The following is a 25,242-nucleotide window of genomic DNA, read 5'->3' as shown; positions in this document are numbered from 1 at the left end:
TTTATAGCAGATTTTCCCCCTAATCATGTTTTCCTCAAGCGAACACTAAGATAAGTTTGAACTTTCTAAATGCCCAGCAATGGCAGGATAAAAGAGGCCGAGCTGAGAAAGGCAAACCCTGGTAGGATCAGAAACGACAGGAGCTTGAGAAACAACGCCCCTGTGGGAAGCTGGCTGCACAGCCATGCCCTCAGGCTGTGTGTCAGGCTACCAGGGCTGCCCTGACAAACTCCACAGATCCAGTCGCTTAAACAGAAACGTATTTCCTCACGGTTTGGGAGGCAGATGTCTAAAGCCCAGGTGCCATCGGCTGGTTTCTGGTGAAGCCTCTCTCTTCCTGGCTTGTAGAGAGTTGCCTTCTTGTCACGTCTGCACATGGCAACTGCTGTGTTTGCAAACACATACGGGGAGAAAGACAGAGACTTGGTGCCTCTTCCTCTTCCTGCAAAAACACTATTCCTGGGAATTCCCTGGCAGTCCGGTGGTTAGGACTCTGCACTTCCATTGCAGGGGGGAACAGGTTCGATCCCTGGTCAGGGAACTAAGATCCAGCATGTTGCACAGAGTGGCCAAAAAATAACAAATAAATAAGAAACCTCATTCCAATTGGATTAGGGCGCTATCCTTATGAATTCTTTTAACCTGGATCCTTGACTATCTCCCTAATCATACTATCTCCTTACAGAAGATTAAGGCTTCAATATATGATTTGGGTGGGGGAGGCACACAACACAGACCCTGAACTTGGAAATTAACACAAGTCAACAGAAGATGTAGAAGATGATGAAGGAAATGAGGCAGAAGGAGAGGAAGAAGCAGCTTTACTGAGCATCCGCTATGTGCCCTAGCAGGCGCTTTCAGAAGTGATGTTACTCAACTCTCAGGAACAGCATGGAAGTCAGACACCATCACCCCTCCATTTCATTTTATTATTATTATTATTGTAGTAAACTACATATAACAGTGAAAGAGGAGAGTGAAAAAGTTGGCTTGAAACTCAACATTCAGAAAACTAAGATCATGGCATCTGGTCTTATCACTTCATGGCAAATAGATGAAGAAACAAGGGAAACAGTGACAGGCTTCATTTCTTTGGGCTCCAAAATCACTGCAGATGGTGATTGCAGCCATGAAATTAAAAGACACTTACTCCTTGGAAGAAAGGTTATGATCAACCTAAACAGTATATTAAAAAGCAGAGACATTACTTTGCCAACAAAGGTCCATCTAGTCAAGGCTATGGTTTTTCCAGTGGTCATGTATGGATGTGAGAGTTGGGCTATAAAGAGAGCTGAGCACCGAAGAATTGATGCTTTTGAACTGTGGTGTTGGAGAAGACTCTTGAGAGTCCTTTGGACAGCAAGGAGATCCAACCAGTCCATCCTAAAGGAGATCAGTCCTGGGTGTTCATTGGAAGGACTGATGCTGAAGCTGAAACTCCAATACTTTGGCCACCTGATGTGAAGAACTGACTCATTGGAAAACACCCTGATGATGGGAAAGATTGAAGGTGGGAGGAGAAGGGGACAACAGAAGATGAGATGGTTGGATGGCATCACCGACTCAATGAACATGAGTTTGAGTAAACTCCGGGAGTTGGTGATGGACAGGGAGGCCTGGCGTGCTGCAGTCCATGGGGTCGCAAAGAGTCGGACACAACTGAGCGACTGAACTGAATTGAACACATAACATAAAATTTACCATTTTAATAATTTTTAATTGTACAATTCAGTGGCATTAAGTACACTCGGAATGTTGTACAAACATCACCACTGCCCATTTATGAACTTTTTCATCATCCCAAGCAGAGATTCTGTATTTATGAAATAATAACTCCATCCTCCCCTTTTCCAAGCCATGTTAACTTTCTAAATGTGTAAATTTGCCTATTCTAAGTACCCCACATAAGTGGAATTATATAATATTTGCCTTTTTGTGTCTGGTTTATTTCATTTAACATAAAGCTTTCAAGGTTCACTGACATTGGGACTTTCCTGGAGGTCCAGGGGTTAAGACCTCACCTTCCAATGCAGGGAATACAGGTTCGATCCCTGATCAGGAAGCTAAAATCCCACATGCCTCAGGGCCAAAACACCCAAAACATAAAACAGAAACGATACTGTAACAAGTTCAGTAAAGACTTTCAAATACTGAGAATCACGTTGTCGTATGGCTCAGAATTTCACCCTTTTTCTGGCTGAATAATATTCCACTCTCTGTATATTCTACGCTTTGCTCACCCAGTCATCTGTCGGTGGACGTCTGAGTTGCTTCCGCCTTTTACTTGTTCTGAATAAGATTGCTAGGAACACTGGTGTACAAGTGTCTGTTGGAGTCTCTGTGTTATGAATTATGTCCCCCTCGAAAGTTATATTTTGAAAAATTAACCTCCAGAATTTTAGAACATTACTGTATTTTGAGATAGGATTTTTAAGGGGGTTATTTTTTTTTTCTTTATGATTGTTAACCTTTGTTTATATAATTGTTTATATTCTTTTTTTTTAATAAATTTATTTATTTTAGTTGGGGGCTAATTACTTTACAATATTGTAATAGTTTTTGCCATACATTGACATGAATCAGCCATGGGTTTACATGTGTTCCCCTTCCTGGAACCCCCACCCACCTCCCTCCCCATCCCATCCCTCTGGGTCATCCCATTGCCCCGGCCCTGAGCCTTTGTCTCATGCATCGAACATGGAATGGTGTTCTGTTTCACATATGATAATATACATGTTTCAGTGCTATTCTCTCAGAACGTCCCACCCTCACCTTCTCCCTCAGAGTCCATAAAATTGTTCTATGCATCTGTGTCTCTTATTCTGTCTCGCATATAGGGTTATCGTTACCATCTTTCAAATTCCATATATATGCATTAGTATACTGTATTGGTGTTTTTCTTTCTGGCTTACTTCACTCTGTATAATGGGCTCCAGTTTCATCCATCTCAGTAGAACTGATTCAAATGTATTTTTTTAATGGCTGAGTAATATTCCATTGTGTATATGTACCACAGCTTCCTTATCCATTCATCTGCTGATGGACATCTAGGTTGCTTCCATGTCCTGGCTATTGTAAACAGTGCTGCGATGAACATTGGGGTACACGCGTCTCTTTCAATTCTGGTTTCTTCGGTGTGTATGCCCAGCAGTGGGATTGCTGGATCATATGGCAGTTCTATTCCCAGTTTTTTAAGGAATCTCCACACTGTTCTCCATAGTGGCTGTACTAGTTTGCATTCCCACCAACAGTGCAAGAGGGTTCCCTTTTCTCCACACCCTCTCCAGCATTTATTGCTTGTAGACTTTTGGATAGCAGCCATTCTGACTGGTGTGAAATGATACCTCATTGTAGTTTTGATTTGCATTTCTCTAATAATGAGTGATGTTGAGCATCTTTTCATGTGTTTGTTAGCCATCTGTATGTCTTCTTTGGAGCAATGTCTGTTTAGTTCTTTGGCTAAGGGGGTTATTAAGGCAAAATAGGTCTTGTGGATGGGCCTGATCTAATACGACTGATGTCCTTGTAAGGAGAGGAGATTAAGATACGGAAACACGCAGAGGAAAGAATGTAAGGACTCAGAGAGAAAGCAGCTGTCTGCAAGGCAAGGAGAGCCTCAGGAGAAATCAGCGCTAACAGCACCGTTATCGCGGATCCCACCCTCTAGAACCTGGGCTTTTTCTGTTTGCTTGTTTTGAACTGGCTGCACTGAGTCTTGCTTGCTGCTCACTGGGCTGCTCTGGTTGCAGCGGGGGCATCTCACTGCGGTGGCCGCCCCTGTGGCCAAGTACCGGCTCTAGCGCGTGTGTTCAGTACTTGTGACAGGGACTTAGTTGCCCCATGCCAGGTGGGCTCTTCCCAGATCAGGCATCAAACCTGAGTCCTCTGCATTGGAAGGTGGATTCTTAACCCCTGGACCACCAGGGATGTCCCCAGAATCTGTTGTTTAAGCAACACAGTCTGCAGTAACTTGTTATGGGAGCCCCAGCAAATAAACACACCCTACTTTCTTTTTCTTTTAACTAATTTATTTATTTTAATTGGAGGCTAATTGTTTTATAGTATTGTAGTGGTTTTTGACATACATTGACTTGAATCAGCCATGGGACACACCCTACTTTCAATTCTTTTAGGCATATAGCTAGATGTGGAATTACTACGTGATCTAATTAATCATACGATAACCTTAGATTTAACTTTTCCAGGAACCACAAGGCTGCTTCCCACGGCTCCTGCACCATTGCACATCCCCACCGGCAGGGCACCAACCTTCCAAGTTCACCACATCCTCACCAACACTTTTGAGTTTCTGGGGTCTTTTTTTAACAGGGTGTGAAGGAGTCCTCTCCTTTTAAAGGGTCAAATAAGTTGACACTTCTCGGTTAGACTGAGGGCTTCGGATGCAATTCCCTGAGTCTGTCTGCACTAGACTGAGGGCTTCGGATGCAATTCCCTGAGTCTGTCTGCACTAGACTGAGGGCTTCGGATGCAATTCCCTGAGTCTGTCTGCACTAGACTGAGGGCTTCGGATGCAATTCCCTGAGTCTGTCTGCACTAGACTGAGGGCTTCGGATGCAATTCCCTGAGTCTGTCTGCACTAGACTGAGGGCTTCGGATGCAATTCCCTGAGTCTGTCTGCACTAGACTGAGGGCTTCAGATGCAATTCCCTGAGTCTGTCTGCACTTGTAATCTGTCGTTCTTCTCTCTCTTTGGAAAGGGGAAGAGGCATCTGCCTGCTGTAACTTGTCCGTTTGAAGTTCGTTAGAGGCGATGGAAAGATCTATTATCAAAGACCCTTCTGCTCCTTCCAAAGTAAGGGAGAACCATTTTGCTTGAGGTAATGAACCTAGAAAGACCCTCCCACACTTGCACAAGAATACATATCCCAGGATATTCATGGCTCAGTATAGTCATGAAACTCTGCAAACGGCATATGTTCACCAATGCAAGAATAGTTAAATTCGCTGTTGTACACTAATACATTGAAATATTATACAATAAAACTGTAGTCAAAGAGAATGAACAATGCTGCTGTTCAGTCATTAAGTTGTATCTGACTCTTTGGGACTCCATGGACTGCACTGCGCCAGGCTTCCATGTCCTTTACCAACTCCCGGAGTTTGTTCAAACTCACAACCATCGAGTCAGTGATGCCATCCAACCATCTCATCCTCTGTCATCCCCTTCTCCTCCTGCCTTCATTCTTTCCCAGCATCAGGGTCTTTTCCAATGAGTTGGCTCTTCGCATCAGGTGGCCAAAGTATTGGAGCTTCAACTTCAGCATCAGTCCTTCCAATGAATATTCAAGGTTGATTTCCTTTAGGATGGACTGGTTTGACCCTCTCCAGCATCACAATTTGAAAGCATCAATTCTTCAGTGCTCAGCCTTCTTTATGGTCCAACTCTCACATCCATACATCCCTGGAAAAATTATAGCTTTGACTATACGGATTTTTGTTGGCAAAGTGATATCTCTGCTTTTTAATACATTACCTACTTTTTTCATAGTTTTCCTTCCAAGGAGCAAGCGTCTTTTAATTTTATGGCTGCAGTCATGTCCATAGCAATTTTGGAGCCCAAGAAAATAAAATCTGTCACTGTTTCCACTTTTTCCCCATCTATTTGCCATGAAGTGATGGGACCAGATGCCATGATCTTAGTTTTTTGAATGTTGAGCTTTAAGCCAGCTTTAACTATAACTACATCATTATCCTGAAGAATTCCCTAAAAATATGTTGTTGAGAACGAGATTGCAAATTGCAAAAGGATATGGACAGTATGACAGCAGGCAGCCTGGGATTGATCACAGTTCTGCCATGCGCTAGCTGTATAACCTTAGGGAATGAACTTAATATCTGAACCTCAGTCTTCTTATCTGCCAAATAATAATAACAGTATCTAGTAACGGTATTGAGGAACTAACCGGATTCAGTACATGGAAAACCTTTCAGACAATGGTTGGCACACATAAATGCCCAATAAATATTAGCTACTGTTATTATGTATGAATTCATAACTGTACTGAAATATAGAAATATAGACTTGCTAAGAAAAACTATCTAAAACTTGGAAATAATGGGAAAAGCTGAGTAGCGTGTCTTTTCAGTGTTCCTCTACGGCCTTGGAAAAAACAGAGGCCCCCCCAGTGATGTATTTAGGAAAATGAACCTGGTTAGACTCACTGCTTACTATTCATTAAAGGTCTCAGACTTAGTGAAGTTACTTGTTAACTTACAGATTTTTCCCCCATGGAAATGCAAATGACATCTATCTTATAGAAGAAATAGCCCCAAGGTTTACAGTTAATTGCCATATAGCACAAGAGCCACTAGATATCTAACCCAACAATCTTTCTCTAATTTTCTCTTTTAAGCTAATAAAATTTCTTTTGTTAACCTTGTCAAGTTCTTTGCCTAAAGCTACTCATCCTCTCAAATGCTTTTCGGAACCAGCACTGGCACCCTGCCGGCCTCCTCGCTGGAACCAGCACTGGCACCCTGCCGGCCTCCTCGCTGGAACCAGCACTGGCACCCTGCCGGCCTCCTCGCTGGAACCAGCACTGGCACCCTGCCGGCCTCCTCGCTGGAACCAGCACTGGCACCCTGCCGGCCTCCTCGCTGGCACCAGCACTGGCACCCTGCCGGCCTCCTCGCTGGCACCAGCACTGGCACCCTGCCGGCCTCCTCGCTGGCACCAGCACTGGCACCCTGCCGGCCTCCTCGCTGGCACCAGCACTGGCACCCTGCCGGCCTCCTCGCTGGCACCAGCACTGGCACCCTGCCGGCCTCCTCGCTGGCACCAGCACTGGCACCCTGCCGGCCTCCTCGCTGGCACCAGCACTGGCACCCTGCCGGCCTCCTCGCTGGCACCAGCACTGGCACCCTGCCGGCCTCCTCGCTGGCACCAGCACTGGCACCCTGCCGGCCTCCTCGCTGGCACCAGCACTGGCACCCTGCCGGCCTCCTCGCTGGAACCAGCACTGGCACCCTGCCGGCCTCCTCGCTGGAACCAGCACTGGCACCCTGCCGGCCTCCTCGCTGGCACCAGCACTGGCACCCTGCCGGCCTCCTCGCTGGCACCAGCACTGGCACCCTGCCGGCCTCCTCGCTGAAACCAGCACTGGCATCCTGCTGGCCTCCTCGCTGGAGCCGGGTGAGCACTTGGATGCGCGTTTCTCTTTCGTTTGGGTGGATGGATCGGGAAGGCGTTACGCACAAGGAGACACGTCGGAAGAAGAAACAAATACCATGAACCTCACTGACACAGTCGTCAGTAAAACAGCCAAATTCACAAAAACAGAGAGTATGACAAATTAATACCCGTTTACCTATCATCCAAGTTCAACGGTTAACAAATTACAGCATCTCTACCATCACCACTCCTCCCACTCAATTTTTACCTTTTTTAATATAATGTATTTTATATTTGTAATGTATGTCAATATAATTTTTAAAGTTACAAGAATAATACAGAAACTCTAGGCAATGCAGGAGACACGAGAGAAGCAGTTTTGACCCCTGGGTCGGGAAGATCCCCTGGTGAAGGGCACGGGAACCCACTCCAGGATTCTTGCCTGGAGAACCCCATGGACAGAGGAGCCGGGCGGGCCATAGTGCGTGGGGGTCACAAGAGTCGGACACAACTGAGCGCACACACACAGTAGGGTTGCAGAGTCGGACACGATTAAAGCAACTAAGCGTGAGCACAAGCGTGTGCCTTTTATAGAACCAGTTGTTTCCATTCTGCCCCATTTATATATAGATGCACATAATAAATATATAAAATACTCTAATCTGAATCTGTATAAGTTTTCTTCCAAACCATTTATTGCTAAATATTTTAGTGAGCAGTTCCTGAGACTAGATCACTGTCTTACTTAACCTAGACAGAATCAAAACTGAGACATTTTATAGTTACATAGCATTATTATTTAATACACATTCATGTTCAATTCTTGTCAATACTCTCCAAAATGTCCCTTATATTTATCCCCATACACCCATTCAGAAAATTTTAAATAAAATCACAATGTTCTGTCATTAACTGGTATCCACGGGATTTCCCAGGCAAGAATACTGGAGTGGGTTGCCATTACCTTCTCCACACTAACTGGTAAGAAGTGTCCAAATATGTTCCTTTGTTTACTGTTGCTGCCCAGACGTTGCTGCTTCCCCAAGCATGTTCTTGCTCTTCCCTTTGGATAATCCAGGCCTGACTCGGAGCAGAGTGGAACCACCGCATCTCAGCTGAGAGCCGCTCGGTCACGTGCTCAGTACTTCCCCTCAGCTCAAACCCTCGTGATTCCAGAACCTCCACCACCCCCACTCCAGGAGCCCCAGCTGAGCCATCAAGGGACAGGCTCAGGGGAGCAGGGTCAGCTGACAAGTAGAGAAGGGGCCCTCTCCCCTGCTCCCACAAACACAGTGAGAGAAAAAGAGGGGGTGATCTGAGTGCATTTTTGCTCCTGGTTAACCATTCCCTTGGCTCCTCCTTACGCCCCTTGGCATTTCCTGTGCTTAAAAAGTAGCTTCAGTTCTAAAAATAATATTTTTTTAACTGCTAATAATAATAAACTACCCATTCCAATATTACTCAGCCATTAAAAAGAATACATTTGAATCAGTTCTATTGAGATGGATGAAACTGGAGCCCATTATACAGAGTGAAGTAAGCCAGAAAGAAAAACAACAATACAGTATACTAATGCATATATATGGAATTTGAAAGATGGTAATGATAACCCTATATGCGAGACAGAATAAGAGACACAGATGCATAGAACAGTCTTATGGACTCTGAGGGAGAAGGTGAGGGTGGGACGTTCTGAGAGAACAGCACTGAAACATGTATATTATCATATGTGAAACAGAACACCATTCCTTGTTCGATGCATGAGACAAGGGCTCAGGGCCGGGGCAATGGGATGACCCAGAGGGATGGGATGGGGAGGGAGGTGGGAGGGGGGTTCAGGATGGGGAACACATGTAAACCCATGGCTGATTCATGTCAATGTATGGCAAAAACCACTACAATGATGTAAAGTAATTAGCCCCCAACTAAAATAAATAAATTTATTAAAATAATAATAATAATAAACTACCCATTCCATTAACAAGGCCCCCAGCGCCTCCTCAAATAATTCGCTGGTGGCTGAAGCCAGGAGAGCTTCTGAGTGCCTGTACCTGTGTCCTCAATCCCCCCAGGGCTCCATCACAGCTGGGACACAGAAACAGCAAGGAAAGGGACTCAGCCCGGCCTGACCGGGCCCTAGACTCACACTCCGTGAGCTCAGCGTCACCGACTCGCCCTCCAGTGCTGGAGCCCAGGGCAGGTCCTCAGTGTCCAGCAAAGTCCCCTGGGTCCTTAGTCAGAATAGCTGGGCAAACTGGCCTCCAGATTCCAGCAAGCCCCCAAGGGGGCAAGATAACGTCTCTTCACCCAGAATTCAGAGTCCAGGGAGGAGGTAGGATGGCTCCTACCTCTCCTACTGAGTCTCCCTGCAGCCAAGATGGAATCATAAGTGCCAACTCCTCAAGGAGACCCTAACCTTCCTCTGCCTCAAGACCAAAGCAAGTGACCAAATTCTGCAGGAGGTCATCCCTTCTGCCCTGAGACTGAGCCTCCCGGGATCCCAGGAGAGGATATGGACCCGGGTGTGTGTCAGGGCCTCCCCGGAGCTCTGAGCCGCCACAGCACCTGCGATCACGAGAGGGCAGAGCCAGCCTGATAAACTGGCAGGACCTGAGGCGTCCTCAGCTTCAGTCCTGAGGGCCGCTCTCTGTTCACCTGAGCCGTGCGCCCCGTCATCAGCTCTGAATCCAGAAACAGCTCTAGAGAGAACCCCAAAGACACGGGCTGGAGTGGAAGTGAGTCTTGGAATCCCCCACGTGCCTGGTGGGGAGGACCTTGAGTTCCCGCTGAGATGTGCCAGGTGGGGAGCACCGTCCGCTAAGGTGGGTGATTGTCCATCGGAAGTCCTACTGAGTTCCACCCACCAGAGCTGGTTCAGAGAGCTGAGGTCGCCTGTTCTCTTCTCCTTCCTCTCCCCCCAAATCTGGACGCACCCCATTCCCTGCTCTGCCAGCCTCTAAGCACTTCCTGAGACCCCTCTGCATTCAGGGGTCCCCAGAAACCACACCCAGCTCCCCATGATCATAATGTAACTTGGGGTGAGGTAAAGTTAACGCACACCAAGTGTCTACCCTGTTTCCAGAAGTGTGCTAGGTCACTGACACACGCTCTCTCCCTCCCTGCCAGGAACTGAGGAGACCGAGGCTCTCAAACACCAGGTGGCCCGACTCTTCCCACGCGCTGTCTGCCGAGGCAGTGAGCTCCCGCTCCAGGCCGTCACCTGGTCCCATCTCCTCCCTCGAGCTCCACCTTCCTCAGTTTTCAGGGTCCAGCCGCGTCCCCCCCTTTCTGAAGCCCTCACGTCTCCAGTGCTTCCTCCTGACGAGTGGGCACCCCCCAATCCACTCCAGGGTCATGGGGGTCAGTTTCTCTCTCAGCAATATTTCAACATCCTGAATGACCAAGGCCTGGCTTTATGCTATCCTGAACAGTTCTTTAAATACTTTTGAACAAAGGGAATGGTTCAAATAGCTTTTGGTATCGGTCATTGCTCAAATATTTGCTATTCATTCGATACAAAACTTAGAACAGACTCTGCTTTCAGAAGTTACAGTGTGATGGGGGGAAAAAAACAACCTAGTTGGGGAAAGAAAAACACGGGAATATTGACAAAGGCCTGTTAAACAATAGTTAATACGTCCGTGTGAGTCAAGCTCACCTGCCAGATCACGGCAGCACACTGGAAGAGAAGTCAGCTGGGTGAGGGGAGGCTGGCTAGCAGGGCTGCGGGAGGACATCTGGAGGCTCTTCACGAGCTGAGAGCCTCGGGGTGCATCTCTGAGGCTGTCAGTTACGGTCATCGTCATTGAGGACTATTGATAGATGTGCCTCTGAAGGAATCCAGCGTTCATCTGGGACTTGGGGCGGGGGTGGCCGATTAGTAGGGAGTGTAGTCTGTCTGGACCGGGGGCAGATGGTAAGACGGGGGGAGCGGGAGAGGAGGACCGGAAACCTCCTTTACCGGAAAGCAGGATGAAGTTCAGCCCGAGCACGATGCTGCATGTGATGCTTTGTGTGGGGTGGAGTGGGGCGACAATCAGGCTGTCCTCCTAGGAGAGAAAAAGGAAAATGCTGATTTTCTTTGTGGATCAGAGACTCATGGACGTTTGGATCTGGACAAAAGTAAACCCCTAAAGTAAGAAAGTTAGAAAGGGAGGTGTGCATATGAAAGATACATGGGGCATCAGGTGGAGAAACAGGAGTCCCGGGCAGGAGGAGGACTGTGCAGGTTAAACTTCAAGGCTGAATCATGCGATAGGATTCCACCACACCACCAGGACCCTGACTTCCAGCCATGCATGCTGTGACCTTTGCAATAAACACAAGGTTGCTCTGTGAAGGGCATGGGGTGTTCCAGTGAATTCCTTACGTCCCAGAATCAGGAGACCAGCTCGGGGAGGAAGGAGAGGCCGCAGGGCAAGAGACAAGATTCCTGGAACTGACAGCCCTTCCCGTCTTCAGACCGGGGTGGTATTCCTTTGGGGATAAGGGAAGACTTTCCAAAGAGCTCATGGGCCAAAAGGAACCAATTTCCAGAACCGCAGTTCACGCTGTTATGAAAACAACGTCCCTGAACACGCACCTGTAGGCAAGTGCTGCTAGGCTTTCTCAGCTTCCTTTCCACAGTTGCCCTTCTCCCACTTTTAAAAGGAAACATCCCGACTCTTAGTGTACGGCCTTTCACCAGCCCACAGAGCAGCCAGGATATCACACAGAAAAGTGATTTCATAAATAGGTGCCGAAAAAGTGAATGACTTCCATGACTGTTTTTATTTAAACAAACTGATTTTGTAAAATGAATGAATATATGCTAATGAATGACTATAAGCCTATAAAAATATTTAACTCAGGTGGAAATCTTTCCACAAAATGGAGCGAGGATCTTTCAAAAGCAACAGCTGACTGGTGCTCTGTGACCACCTAGAAGCTTGGCAGGGGGCGCGGGGTGAGAGGGAGGTTCAAGACGGAGGCAACATGTGTATACCTGTGGCTGATGCGTGTTGTATGGCAGAAACCAGCACAGCATGGTAAAGCACGTATCCTCCAGTGAAAAATAAATTTTTAAAAATAAAATAAAAAGCATAATTAAGAATAATTTTTGATGACACATCACTATGTGATTCCCGGCACTGACTAAGGAGCTCAGTGAATTAAGTGACATCACCATAATCAAACTACTTATGTTCATTTATTCATTTACGTTAACGAGGTTTCACAGAAACTGCCACTTCATGTACAACATGTCTGCCAGGGATTACTGCCATGAGTGGACAAGGTACTTAAATAGATCCTTGTGAGCTGGTCAGACTCTCCTAAAATTGTCTCCGATAATCAGCTATGGAGAATCCTTTTTCTAGACACATCTGGGTGGATTCTTTGTGTGCTGTGTAGGGCTACACTGGCATCAGGATCTGTACCCAGGCAAGAAGTTCCGGGAAGAAGCCCTGATTCACAGTCAGATCGTCAGCACCAGGCCTGACTTCAGATATCTTTTAAGCACAACCTTGATTTTGCAGTTGAGGGATCAGAGGACTAGAGAGAGGAGACTCGCCCAAGGTAAGAGAAGCGACAGGCACCAGAGCCGGACCCAGAAAGCAGGTCTCCATCCGTTCTGTCCACGGCTCTTCCTTCATCCCCTGTCCTGTCACAGCAGGTGGGACAAAGATGAGGCTGTCGCATGTTCTTCTGCCAAGTTCAACGCTTCCCCTCCGTGTCCTCTATACAAGCTGCTAGGCTTGGATGAATAGGTTGGTGAGGTGTCCCTGCTTGGTTTTCATAACTTTAGCCCAAACTCTCAACGAACAAGAATTTGAGGAACAGAAGAGAGAGGAAAGTGTGGGGAGGAAAGAAAGGACTCAGCCTGTCCAGTCCTCCGATGGAGAAACGTCCTGGAGGACAGTCAAGGAAGCCCCAAAACACCGTTTACAGTCTGATTGGTCTCCGAGGTGACAGTTAACTCAGTGGATTCTCAGAGGACAAAACGGTTATGGTATAGAGGAGGGGGCACCCGGAGGATGTCAAACAGCAAGATAGAATGAGTAGTCATACATGCCACACGTGGGTGAGCCCTGCAAAAAATAAGTGAGGCCCCAAAGACCACAGATTGTGTGAATCCTATGACATGAAATATCTAGAGTAGGCCAGTTCATAGAGCCAGAAAGTAGATTAATTGTTGCCAAGGGCTGGGGGAAGGGGAAGACAAGAGGTGACTGGTAATAGTTAACAGAGTTTTCTTTCTTTGGTGATGAAATTGCTCTGCAATTAAACATTAGGGGTGGTTGGTTATGCAATGTAATGAATAGACAAACAACCACCGGTTTGTACGCCATTAAATAGTGAGCTTTATGATACGTGAATTACATCTTGCTTTTAAAAAGTTCAGAATGAGGGCTTCCCTGGGGGTCCAGAGGTTAAGAATCTGCCTGCCAATGCAGGGGACACAGGTTCAATCCCCGGTTCAGGAAGATTCCAAGTGCCCCAGGGCAGCTAAGGACGAGCACCACACCCTCTGAAGCCTGGTGCCTAGAGCCCAGCTCTGCACAAAGAAAGCCACTGCCGTAAGGAGCCCACGCACTGCAAGGAGAGAGCAGCCCCTGACTCACCACAGCCAGACAAAACCTGAGCACAGCAACCAGGACCCAGAGCAGCCAAAACAACACCAAATAACTTTCTGAAAAAAGGATAGAATGAAATCATTGTCAAATAGTCACGAGCGTTATTTATGCATACACACACAACAGAGTTGAGAAGGGACCTCGTGTTTATTGATAACCTACTGTGTCCCACACACTCAAAGGGTTTAGATTTGTATTTTCATTTCCACCAAAGAGCAACCCTGAGAAGTAGACTTCTTTTCCCTACTTTAAAGATGAGAAAAACAAGGCTCATGAATATAGCTTATCCAAAGAGATGCTAGCAGTTAGTGGCACAGTCAGAATGAAGACAGGGGTATCTGGCTTCAGTGTCCATGTGCTACCCACTGGGACATGATACTTGCCATTATTTCTTTTTTTAAATGTTTGTTTATTTGTCTGGTTGTGCCAGGTCTTCGGTGAGGAGTATCTGATCTTTAGCTGCAGCGTGGAAACACTTAGTGGCAGCCTGTGGGATCTAGTTACCTGACCAGGATTCAAAACCGGAGCCCCTGCATTGGAAATGTGAAGTCTTAGCCACTGGACCAGCAGGAAGTCCCCCCATTTCTTCTTGGAGCAGATTATACCCACTGGGTATTCTTCCTCATTGTACCTTGCACAGGTGGACACGCTCAGTAACACTGTCTGACTGACAGTCAACTGTCACCTCTGCAGATGATGCCTGGAGAACTAGCCTTTGCCACTGGAAACTACACCCCAGTCACCCGGTTCACCTTGCTGGGGTTCTCCAATGACCCCGACCTCCAGAAGCTTCTCTTTGGAGGCTTCCTGCTCATCTATGTCATGACCGTGGTGGGCAACCTGGGCATGATGCGCTCATCTTCACAGACTCCCGCCTCCATAGTCCCGTGTACTTCTTTCTCAGCGTCCTCTCTTTTCTTGATATCTGTTACTCCTCTGTGGTCACACCCAAGCTGCTGGTCGACTTTCTGGCCTCTGACAGGTCCATCTCCTTCAAGGGTTGCATGCTCCAGATGACCTTCTTTGTGATGCACGCGACAGCTGAGAGCTTCCTGCGGGCTTCCGTGGCCTACGACCGCTGCACGCCACCTGCCGACCTCTCCACGACGGCTCTATCACGACCAGGGACACCTGTCTCCAGCTGGTGGCTGCTTCCTATGCTTTCGGTGGAGCTAATTCTGCTATTGAGGCTGGGAATGTCTTTGCCCTGCCTTTCTGTGGGCCCAACCAGGTACGCACTACTTCTGTGACATCCAACCCCTTCTCCGCCTGGCCTGTGCCAACACAGCCATGGCAGGAGTGGTCCTCTATGTCTTCTCTGCCCTGGTTACCATTCTGCCTGCTGCCCTCATCCTCACCTCCTACGGCCTGGTCTTGGTGGCCATCGGGAGGATGCGCTCAGCCGCTGGGAAGGAGAAGGCCCCCTCCGCGTGTGCCTCCCACTTCCTGGCCATTGCCATCTTCTACAGCACCGTGATTTTCACCTACATCCAGCCTCATGGATCCACTGATGATACCAGTGCCAAGGTAGTATCTGTCTTCCACACCATCATAACCCCCATGCTCAACCCCGTCATCTATAGCCTCCGCAACAGGGAGGTGAAGGAGGCCCTGCAGAGGAAGCTCCAGGTCAGTACCTTTTTCCTGCTGAGCCCTGCAAAGCTGTTGGAATGAGGAAGGCATAGCATCTTCCAAATCACACTAAGAATTGATCTAACCAAGAGCAGCCTGGTTTTGGAGGAGGTGGTAGAAGTAAGAGAGAAACACAAATACCGTACTTCGTGCAGAGCACTGCAGCTTTAAAGTAACTCACTATCCATTAACATATTGAATCTTTGCCGCCATTTGTGAGGGAGCTGTGTAGAGATGATCTCATTTTACAAATGAAGGGTATGTGACTCAGTAAAAGTAAAGTAACTTCCTGAAGCCACACAGCTGGTGAGAGAATGAGAATTCAGCATCAGGATTTCCACATCATAACCAGGTATTTCAATTACACCATGATCTCTTATTGGCAGCTCATCATGACTCCCAGGAAACTTCAGACCAGGGGCAGCACAATCTTCTGGTTTTCCCCAGATTTAGTGACGGGGGTAGGTGCCCGTGACTCAATGCTTTCCTCCTGCTCCAGAAAGAAAGAGGACCAGGTCAGAAGTGTCCTTACTTCTTACCGTTGCTGCAGTTTGTTGAGCTGCCCATGAAAGAAAACTTCAGGATCAAGAGAGAACTTTCCTCACTTTTGTCATACATCTGTTTTCTAGCCGGAAGTATGTATGTGTCTCAGAATTCTCAAGGGTCTGCGTGTGTGAGTGAGAGACAGAGAGGGAGCTCAGTGCAATCACAGTATTATATAAGATTATTATAAATGACTCATTAAGAATTCCTTTCAGGAAAGCTAAGTATGAAGATTTCTTACTTTTGTATCCCTCCAGAAAATAAATATTTACTAAATTCCTCCTATGTTCTACATTCCTTTAACTAATAAACCACGTTTTTAGTACATGTCAGCAACTAAGGTCAGGACTAGAACATTAGGGTGAAAAGACATGTTAAAAATTAATTTAATTCACTCAGCTGTAAAAATATACAGGAGGCAATTAGGTACGACACAGTGTGGTAGGCCCTGCCTAGATTAATAGCCAGAGCACGTATGAGTCGGATAGTTTATGCTACAGAAACAAATAAACCCCACAAGGTAACTCAACACCACAAAGGCTCTTTCCTACACTAAACTGGAGACAGATCAGGGACTCTCCAGGGCAACCTTTATCCACCCATCAGTTTTTGAGCCTTTTTCATTTGACAGTGCCATCATCTCAACCTCAAAGTGCCCGCCAAGATTCTAATACTGAGGGAAACAATCAAGAAGGTTATGAAGCGTGCTTTCAGTAACCTGGCCTGAGGTTGGCTCACATCAGTTCAACCACTTATGGCTTTAAGATAACTGCAAAAGAGACTGGGAAACACAACCTTCTTAGTCCAGACATAGGAAAACTAAATGAGATTTAATAAACACCTAGCTTTGTCTCTCACTGGCCAATTATGCCATTGATTACACCATCTTCTGTACGGAGTTCTAAAACACCACCAGATTAAATCTGAAATAAATTGCCGGCTAACTTATGCTTCTACATAATTGAGGTGGACCGTTTCTTAGGGTGTGTGCTTAGTTGCTCTATCATGTCCAACTCTTTGTGACCCCATGGACTGTAGCCTGCCAGGCTCCTCTGTCCATGGAGATTCCCCAGGGAAGGATACTGGAATGGGTTGCCAGGCCCTCCTCCAGGGGGATCTTCCCAATCCAGGGGTCGAACCCACGTTTCCCACATTGCAAGAGGATTCGTTACCTCTGAGCCACCAGGGAAGCCCAAGAATACTGGAGTGGGTAACCTATCCCTTCTCCAGGGGATCTTCCTGACCCAGAAATCAAACCAGGGTTTCCTGAATTCCAGGCAGATTCTTTACCAGCTGAGCTACCAGGGAAGCCTGTTTCTTAGGGTGGAAATATTTAAACATCCTTTGCCTGTGCTGAACTACCTCGGTTGAATCTTTTTTGAATCACACTCTAAGTTCGTGATAGTAAAACTAACAAGCAGTAAAACTAACTCTGAGACCAGCTAGCTGACTGTTGCCTGAATTTGGAGGTCATAGTTCTCTTGAACTCTAAAACTATAGCACATGACATGCATACGCTGTTGTTGTTTAGTCACTAAGTCATGTCTGACTCTGTGACCCCGTGAACTGTAGCCCGCCAGGCTCCTCTGCCCATGGGATTCTCCAGGCAAGGATACTGGAGTGGGTTGCCATTTCCTCCCCCAGGGGATCTTCCCCACGCAGGGATCGAACTTGCGTTTCCTACATTGGCAGGCAGATTCTCTACCACTGAGCCACCTGGGATGCACATGCTTCTTAGACAAGGCTTAAATGGAACAGTATATATGCAAAATTTAAATTTAACTAGAAATAAAATATTGTCAGTGGGGCAAATTTCCTTAAAATTATATAATAAATACATACTAAAGGCCAAGAATACAACTGAATACCAATGAAGGCTCTAATGAGTACTTTTTTGTTCTGAGGCTCTTAAACATAATGAAGTCCAAGCCTCGGTTAATAGCCCTGTCCATTCTACACTGAAGCACACATTACCATTTGTAAAATAGATAGCTGGTGAGAAGCTGCTGTGTAGCAGACAGAGCTCAGCTCACACTCTGTGATGACCTAGAGGGGAGGGAGGGTGGGGGGCTCAGGAAGGAGGGGTGTATGGATACCAGTAGCTACACATTGCTGTTCAGCAGAAAATAATACAACACGGTAAAGCAATTACACTCCAATTTAACAAAAAAAAGAAAAGACATTAGAAAAAATAAATGAAGACTCAGTGATAAAGGAAAATATATAAATAAACCAAAATTAAGGCACAATTCAGCAATACTTACTAAGAGGGACTTTATCTAAGTTTAAACCCTGTAATGTATCATCCAGGATTGGGTCCGTACAAACACCTGAATTCCTCAAGAGAGAATAAGAAACCACAAAAAGAAAAGCATTTTGAAAGCATGAAAGTCAGAAAACAGAAAATACAAGTTAAACGGGCAAGTAATACGACTCTATGGTACAATTTTAAAATAATAGACCATCAGTTGCTATCCACGTCAACAATACAAATGTTGAACAAATATTTATACTTTCAACCTGAGGAGTGGCAAAGTGGTGTCCTGTCTCATTCACCATTGTATGCTCAATGTCTAGTACACTGCCTGACCCATTATAGACACTTCATAAATATTCTCGGTAAGTGAATGGATGGGCCTCTAGATGCTTGTTTTCCTTGGACCAGTAGCATCGTCATCACCTGAGAGCTTTTGAGAAATGGAGAATCTGGGACCCCACCCCAGAACTACAGATCCGAATCTGTGATGGTTCTCTCTGTAAACCGGACTGACCACTTTGGGGAACAATTTGGTATCAAATTAAAAAGTTGCCCCAGTCTTCCTGACCTGCAAGGGAGACTCCAAAATGACAGAGTAGAAGGACATGCGCTCATCTTCTCCTGCAAGAACACCAAAATTACAGCTCGCTACTGAGCAACCGTTGACAGGAGAAGGCTGGATCCCACCAAAAAAAGATACCCCACATCCAAGAGCAAAGGAGAAGCCCCAGCAAGACGGTAGGAGGGGCAAAATCGTGTTTAGAATCAAACCCCAAACCCGCCAGACACTCTCGGAGGGCTCAAACAAACCTTGTCTGCACCAGGACCCAGAGACCCCACAGAGACTGAGCCAGAACTGTGTCTGAGCGTCTCCTGTGGAGGTCCGGGTCAGCGGTGGTCTGCCGCAGGGGCAGGGGCTCAGGGTGCAGCAGACCTGGGGATGGCATAAGCCCTCTTGGAGGAGGGCACCATGAACCCCACCATAGAGCTGCCAGAACTTACACAGGACTTGGAAACAGACACTTGGAGGGCACAAAAGAACCGCGTGCACCAGGACCCAGGAGAAAGGGGCAGTGACCCCGCAAGAGACTGGCCCAGACTTGCCCGTGAGTGTCCAGGAGTCTCTGTCTGAGGTGTGGGTCACTGATGGCCTGCTGCAGCATTGGGGGCCAGTGGATGCATGGGACCTTTTGAAGGAGGTCGCCATTATCTGCATTACCTCCACCATAGTTTAGACTCAGGTCAAATAACAGGCAGGGAACAGAGCCCCGCCCATCAACAGAAAATTGGATTGAAGATTTACTGAGCATGGCCCCGCCCATCAGAACAAGACCCAGTTTCCCCCTCAGTCAGTCTCTCCCATCAGGAAGCTTCCATGAGCCTCTTATCCTTCTCCATCAGAGGGCAGACAGACTGAAAACCACAATCACAGAAAAGTAGCCAATCTGATCCCATGGACCACAACCTTGTCTAACTCAATGAAACTATGAGCCATGCCGTGTGGGGCCACCCAAGACAGATCGGTCACGGTGGAGAGTTCTGACAAAACGTGGTCCACTGGAGAAGGGCATGGCAAACCACTTCAGTATTCTTGCCTTGAGAATCCCATGAACAGTATGAAAGGCAAAAAGATAGGACACAGAAAGATGAACTCCCCAGGTCGGTAGGTGCCCAATATGCTAACGGAGATTGGAGAAAACTCCAGAAAGAATGAAGAGACGGAGACAAAGCAAAAACAACATCCAGTTGTGGATGTGACTGGTGATGGAAGTAAAGTCCGATGCTGTAAAGAACAATAATGCCTAGGAACCTGGAATGTTAGGTCCATGAATCAAGGCAAGTTGAAAGTGGTCAAACAGGAGATGGCAAGAGTGAATATCGACATTTTGGGAATCAGCGAACTAAAATGGACTGGAATGGGTGAATTTAACTAAGATGACCATTATATCTACTGCTGTGGGCAAGAATCCCTAAGAAGAAATGGTGTAGCCATCGTAGTCAACAAAAGAGTCCAAAATGCAGTACTTGGATGCAATCTCAAAAATGACAGAATGATCTCTGTTCTTCTCCAAGACAAACCATTCAATATCACAGTAATCCAAGTCTATGGCCCAACCAGTAATGCTGAAGAAGATGAAGTTGAACACTTCTATGAAGACCTACATGACCTTCTAGAACTAACACCCAAAAAAGATGTCCTTTTCATTATAGGGGACTGGAATACAAAAGTAAGAAGTCAAGAGCTACCTGGAGTAACAGGCAAATTTGGCCTTGGAATACCAAACGAAGCAGGTCAAAGGCTAACAGAGTTTTGCCAAGAGAACCCACTGGTCATAGCAAACACCCTCTTCCAACAACACAAGAGAAGACTCTACTCATGGATGTCACCAGAGGGTCAATACTGAAATCAGATTGATTATATTCTTTGCAGACAAAGATGGAGAAGTTCTATACCGTCAGCAAAAACAAGACTGGGAGCTGACTGTGGCTCAGATCATGAACTCCTTATTGCCAAATTCAGACTTAAATTGAAGAAAGTAGGGAAAACCACTAGACCATTCAGGTATGACCTAAATCAAATCCCTTACGATTATACAGTGGAAGTGACAAATAGATTCAAGGGATTAGATATGATAGACAGAGTGCCTGAAGAACTATGGACAGAGGTTTGTGACACTGTTTAAGAGGCAGTGATCAAGACCATCACCACAGAAAAGAAATGCAAAAAGGCAAAATGGTTGTCTGAGGAGGCCTTACAAATAGCTGAGAAAAGAAGAGAAGTGAAAGGCAAAGGAGAAAAGGAAAGATATATCCATTTGAATGCAGAGTTCCAAAGAATAGCAAGGAGAGATAAGCAAGCCTTCCTCAGCAATCAGTGCAAAGAAATAGAGGAAAATAATAGAATGAGAAAGACTGGAGATCTCTTCAAGAAAATTAGAGATACCAAGGGAATATTTCATGCAAAGATGGGCACAATAAAGGACAGAAATGGTGTGGACCTAAGAGAAGCAGAAGATGTTAAGAGGTGGCAAGAATACACAGAACAACTATACAAAAAAAAATCTTCATGACCCAGATAACCACGATGGTGTGATCACTCACCTAGAGCCAGACATCCTGGAATGTGAAGTCAAGTGGGCCTTAGGAAGCATCACTACAAACAAAGCTAGGGGAGGTGACGGAATTCCAGTTGAGCTATTTCAAATCCTAAAAGATGATGCTGTGAAAGTGCTGCACTCAATATGCCAGCAAATTTGGAAAACTCAGCAGTGGCCACAGGACTGGAAAAGGTCAGTTTTCATTCCAATCCCAAGGAAAGGCAATGCCAAAGAATGTTCAAACTACTGCACAACTGCACTCATCTCACAGGCTAGCAAAGTAATGCTCAAAATTCTCCAAGCCAGGCTTCAACAGTACGTGAACTGTGAACTTCCAGATATTCAAGCTGGATTTAGAAAAGGCAGAGGAACCAGACACCAAATTGCCAACATCTGCTGGATCATTGAAAAAGCAAGAGAGTTCCAGAAAAACATCTATTGCTGCTTTATTGACTATGCCAAAGCCTTTGACTGTGTAGATCACAACAAACTGTGGAAAATTCTTCAAGAGATGGGAATCCAAGACCACCTGACCTGCCTCCTGAGAAATCTGTATGCAGTTCAGCAAGCAACAGTTAGAACTGGACATGGAACAGCAGTCTGGTTCCAAATTGGGAAAGCAGTATATCAAGGCTATATATTGTCACCTTGCTTATTTAACTTATATGCAGAGTACATCATGAGAAATGCTGGGCTGGATAAAGCACAAGCTGGAATCAAGATTGCCGGGAGAAATATCAACAACCTCAGATATGCAGATGACACCACCCTTATGGCAGAAAGCATAGAACTAAAGAGCCTCTTGATGAAAGTGAAAGAGGAGAGTGACAAAGTTGGCTTAAAGCTCAACATTCAGGAAACTAAGATCATGGCATCTGGTCCCATCACTTCATGGAAAATAGATGGGGAAACAATGGAAACAGTGAGACACTTTCTTTTCTTGGGCTCCAAAATCACTGCGGATGGTGACTGCAGCCATGAAATTAGAAGTCGCTTGCTCCTTGGAAGAAAAGTTATGACCAACCTAGACAGCATATTAACAAGCAGAGACATTACTTTCCCGACAAAAAGTCCGTCTAGTCAAAGCTATGGTTTTTGCAGTGGTCATGTATAGATGTGAGAGTTGGACTCTAAAGAAAGCTGAGCACTGAAGAATTGATGCTTTTGAGCTGTGGTGTTTGGAGAAGACTCTTGAGAGTCCCTTGGACAGCAAAGAGATCCAACCAGTCCATCCTAAAGGAAATCAGTCCTGGGTGTTCATTGGAAGGACTGATGCTGAAGCTGAAACTCCAATATTTTGGCCACTTGATGGGAAGAACTGACTCATGTGAATAGACCCTGATGCTGGGAAAGATTGAAGGCGGGAGGAGAAGGGGACGACAGAGGATGAGATGGTTGGATGGCATCACTGACTCGATGGACATGGGTTTGGGTGGACTCCAGGAGTTGGTGATGGACAGGGAGGCCTGGCGTGCTGCGGTTCATGGGGTCTCAAAGAGTCGGACAGGACTGAGTGAACTGAACTGAAATGTTGAACATGTACATACACTATGATTCAGCAATTCTATGAGTAGGCATATAATCAGGAGAAATTCTTATACATTTTCATTATAAAACGTATACCAGAAATGCTTAAAGCAGCACTGCTTCTCATAGCAGAAATGTGACAACAACACAAACATCTGTCATCTGTCGGAACGGATGAATAAAACAGAGCTTATTCATAACAGAAACTAAATGGTAGCAAAAATAAATGGACTACAGGTCTGTACATCAAGATAAACATGTCTCTAAAACATAAGGTTGAATGAAATAAGGAAGTAACAGAAGATCACTCATGTTATTGCCCCATCGTTGTAAAGTGTGAAAACAGATCAGGATCTAGCAATTCCACTCCGAGGTACACAGCTACAAGAAACAAAACCACTGTTTTGAAAAAATACCTGCGTCCGTTGTTCACGGCAGTGTTACTCACAGTTGCCAAGGTATGGAAGCTCCCTAAGTGCCCATCAACAGACAAATGGATAAAGAAGAAGGCGGCATGTGTGTGTGCTATATGTACATATATATATGTACATGTATATGTTGCTCTTTCATTTAGTCACTAAGTCATGTTTCAACTTTTTTGCGACCCCATGGACTGTGGCCCGCCGGCTCAGAATTTCCCAGGTAAGGATATTGGATTGGGTTGCCATTTCCATCTCCAGGGGATCTTCCCAACCCAGGGATTGAACCCTCATGTCCTGCCTTGGCAGGAGGATTTTTTATCACTGAGCCTATGTATAGGGCTTCCCTGGTGGCTACAGGGCTATGGCCTTACATATAATGGTTATATATATGTGTGTGTGTGTGTGTGTGTGTGTGTGTATAGGGCTTATTATATATATAGGGCTTATTATATATATAGGGCTCATAAATATATACAGCCTGTGTAGGGAAAAAGAAGGAAAGTTTGCCACTTGCAGCTACATGTATGGATTTGGAGAGTATTATGCTAAGAGATGGGAATCCCAGACCACCTGACCTGCCTCTTGAGAAATCTGAATGCAGGTCAGGAAGCAACAGTTAGAACTGGACATGGAACAACAGACTGGTTCCAAACAGGAAAAGGAGTACGTCAAGGCTGTATATTGTCACCCTGCTTATTTAATTTATATGCAGAGTACATCATGAGAAACGCTGGGCTGGAGGAAGCACAAGCTGGAATCAAGATTGCCGGGAGAAATATCAATAACCTCAGATATGCAGATGCCACCACCCTTATGGCAGAAAGTGAAGAAGAACTAAAGAGCCTCTTGATGAAAGTGAAAGAGGAGAGTGAAAAAGTTGGCTTAAAGCTCAACATTCAGAAAACTGAGATCATGGCATCTGGTCCCATCACTTCATGGCAAATAGATGGGGAAATAGTGCAAACAGTGGCTGACTTTATTTTGGGGGGCTCCAAAATCACTGCAGATGGTGACTGCAGCCATGAAATTAAAAGAGGCTTACTCCTTGGAAGAAAAGTTATGACCAACCTAGACAGCATATTAAAAAGCAGAGACATTACTTTGCCAACAAAGGTCCATCTAGTCAAGGCTATGGTTTTTCCATTAGTCATGTATGGATGTGAGAGTTGGACTGTGAAGAAAGCTGAGCACTGAAGAATTGATGCTTTTGAGCTGTGGTGTCAGAAAAGACTCTTGAGAGTCCCTTGGACATCTAGGAGATCCAACCAGTCCATCCTGAGAGAAATCAGTCCTGAATATTCACTGGAAGGACTGACGTTGAAGCTGAAGCTCCAATACTTTGGCCACCTGATGCAAAGAGCTGACTCATTTGAAAAGACCCTGGTGCTAGGAAAGATTGAAGGCAGGAGGAGAAGGGGACGACAGAGGATGAGATGGTTGGATGGCATCTCCGACTCAATGGACGTGAGTTTGAGTAAACTCCGGGAGTTGGCGATGGACAGGGAGGCCTGGCATGCTGCAGTCCATAGGGTCTCAAAGAGTTGGACACAACTGAGCAACTGAACTGAACTGATGCTAAGTGAAATAAGTCAGACAGAGAAAGATAAATACTATACAGTATCACTTTTATGTGGAATCTAAAAAATACAACAAACTAGTGAATATAACAAAAAAGTAGCAGACTCACAGATACAGACCGAGAACAAGCTAGTGGTTACCACTGGGATAGGGCGGCAAGGGTTACCATGGGGTGGGAGAGTGGGTGGTACAAACTTGTGAGTGTAAAATACTCAAGGATGCATTGAACAACATAAGGAACACAGCCAATATTCTGTAATGACTGTTAAACCATTATAATATTTAGAACTGTATTCACTGATGGTAAAGATATTTAAAATAAAGCAAGGAGTGATTACACAAAATTTGGGATAGTGCTTACCTCTTGTTGGGGTGAAAAAGTGGGTGAAATTAGAGAGAGGAACACAGGAATGTTCTTAGGTCATATGCTCGATGCATA

The 25,242-nt window shown here is 45.9% G+C and overlaps 1 long non-coding RNA gene and 1 pseudogene across 1 annotated transcript; one reads left to right on the top strand and one right to left on the bottom strand.

Moving 5' to 3' along the window:
- Nucleotides 1–10,619: 10,619 nt before the first annotated feature.
- Nucleotides 10,620–25,235, bottom strand: LOC145525585 (uncharacterized). The gene is made up of 2 exons (XR_014068308.1): nucleotides 25,165–25,235; nucleotides 10,620–11,181 (listed from the first exon to the last, which is right to left on the bottom strand). It is a non-coding gene; the product is annotated as an uncharacterized LOC145525585 (long non-coding RNA).
- LOC145526648 (olfactory receptor 5B21-like) lies at nucleotides 14,440–15,420 on the top strand (annotated as a pseudogene).
- Nucleotides 25,236–25,242: the final 7 nt, after the last annotated feature.

This window comes from Giraffa tippelskirchi, chromosome 11 (assembly GCF_054371585.1).
Source record: "Giraffa tippelskirchi isolate mGirTip1 chromosome 11, T2T-mGirTip1v1.2.pri, whole genome shotgun sequence".
NCBI classification, from domain to species: domain Eukaryota; kingdom Metazoa; phylum Chordata; class Mammalia; order Artiodactyla; family Giraffidae; genus Giraffa; species Giraffa tippelskirchi.
Note: the sequence above shows the minus strand (reverse complement) of the source record. Positions and strands in the feature narration are given on the sequence as shown.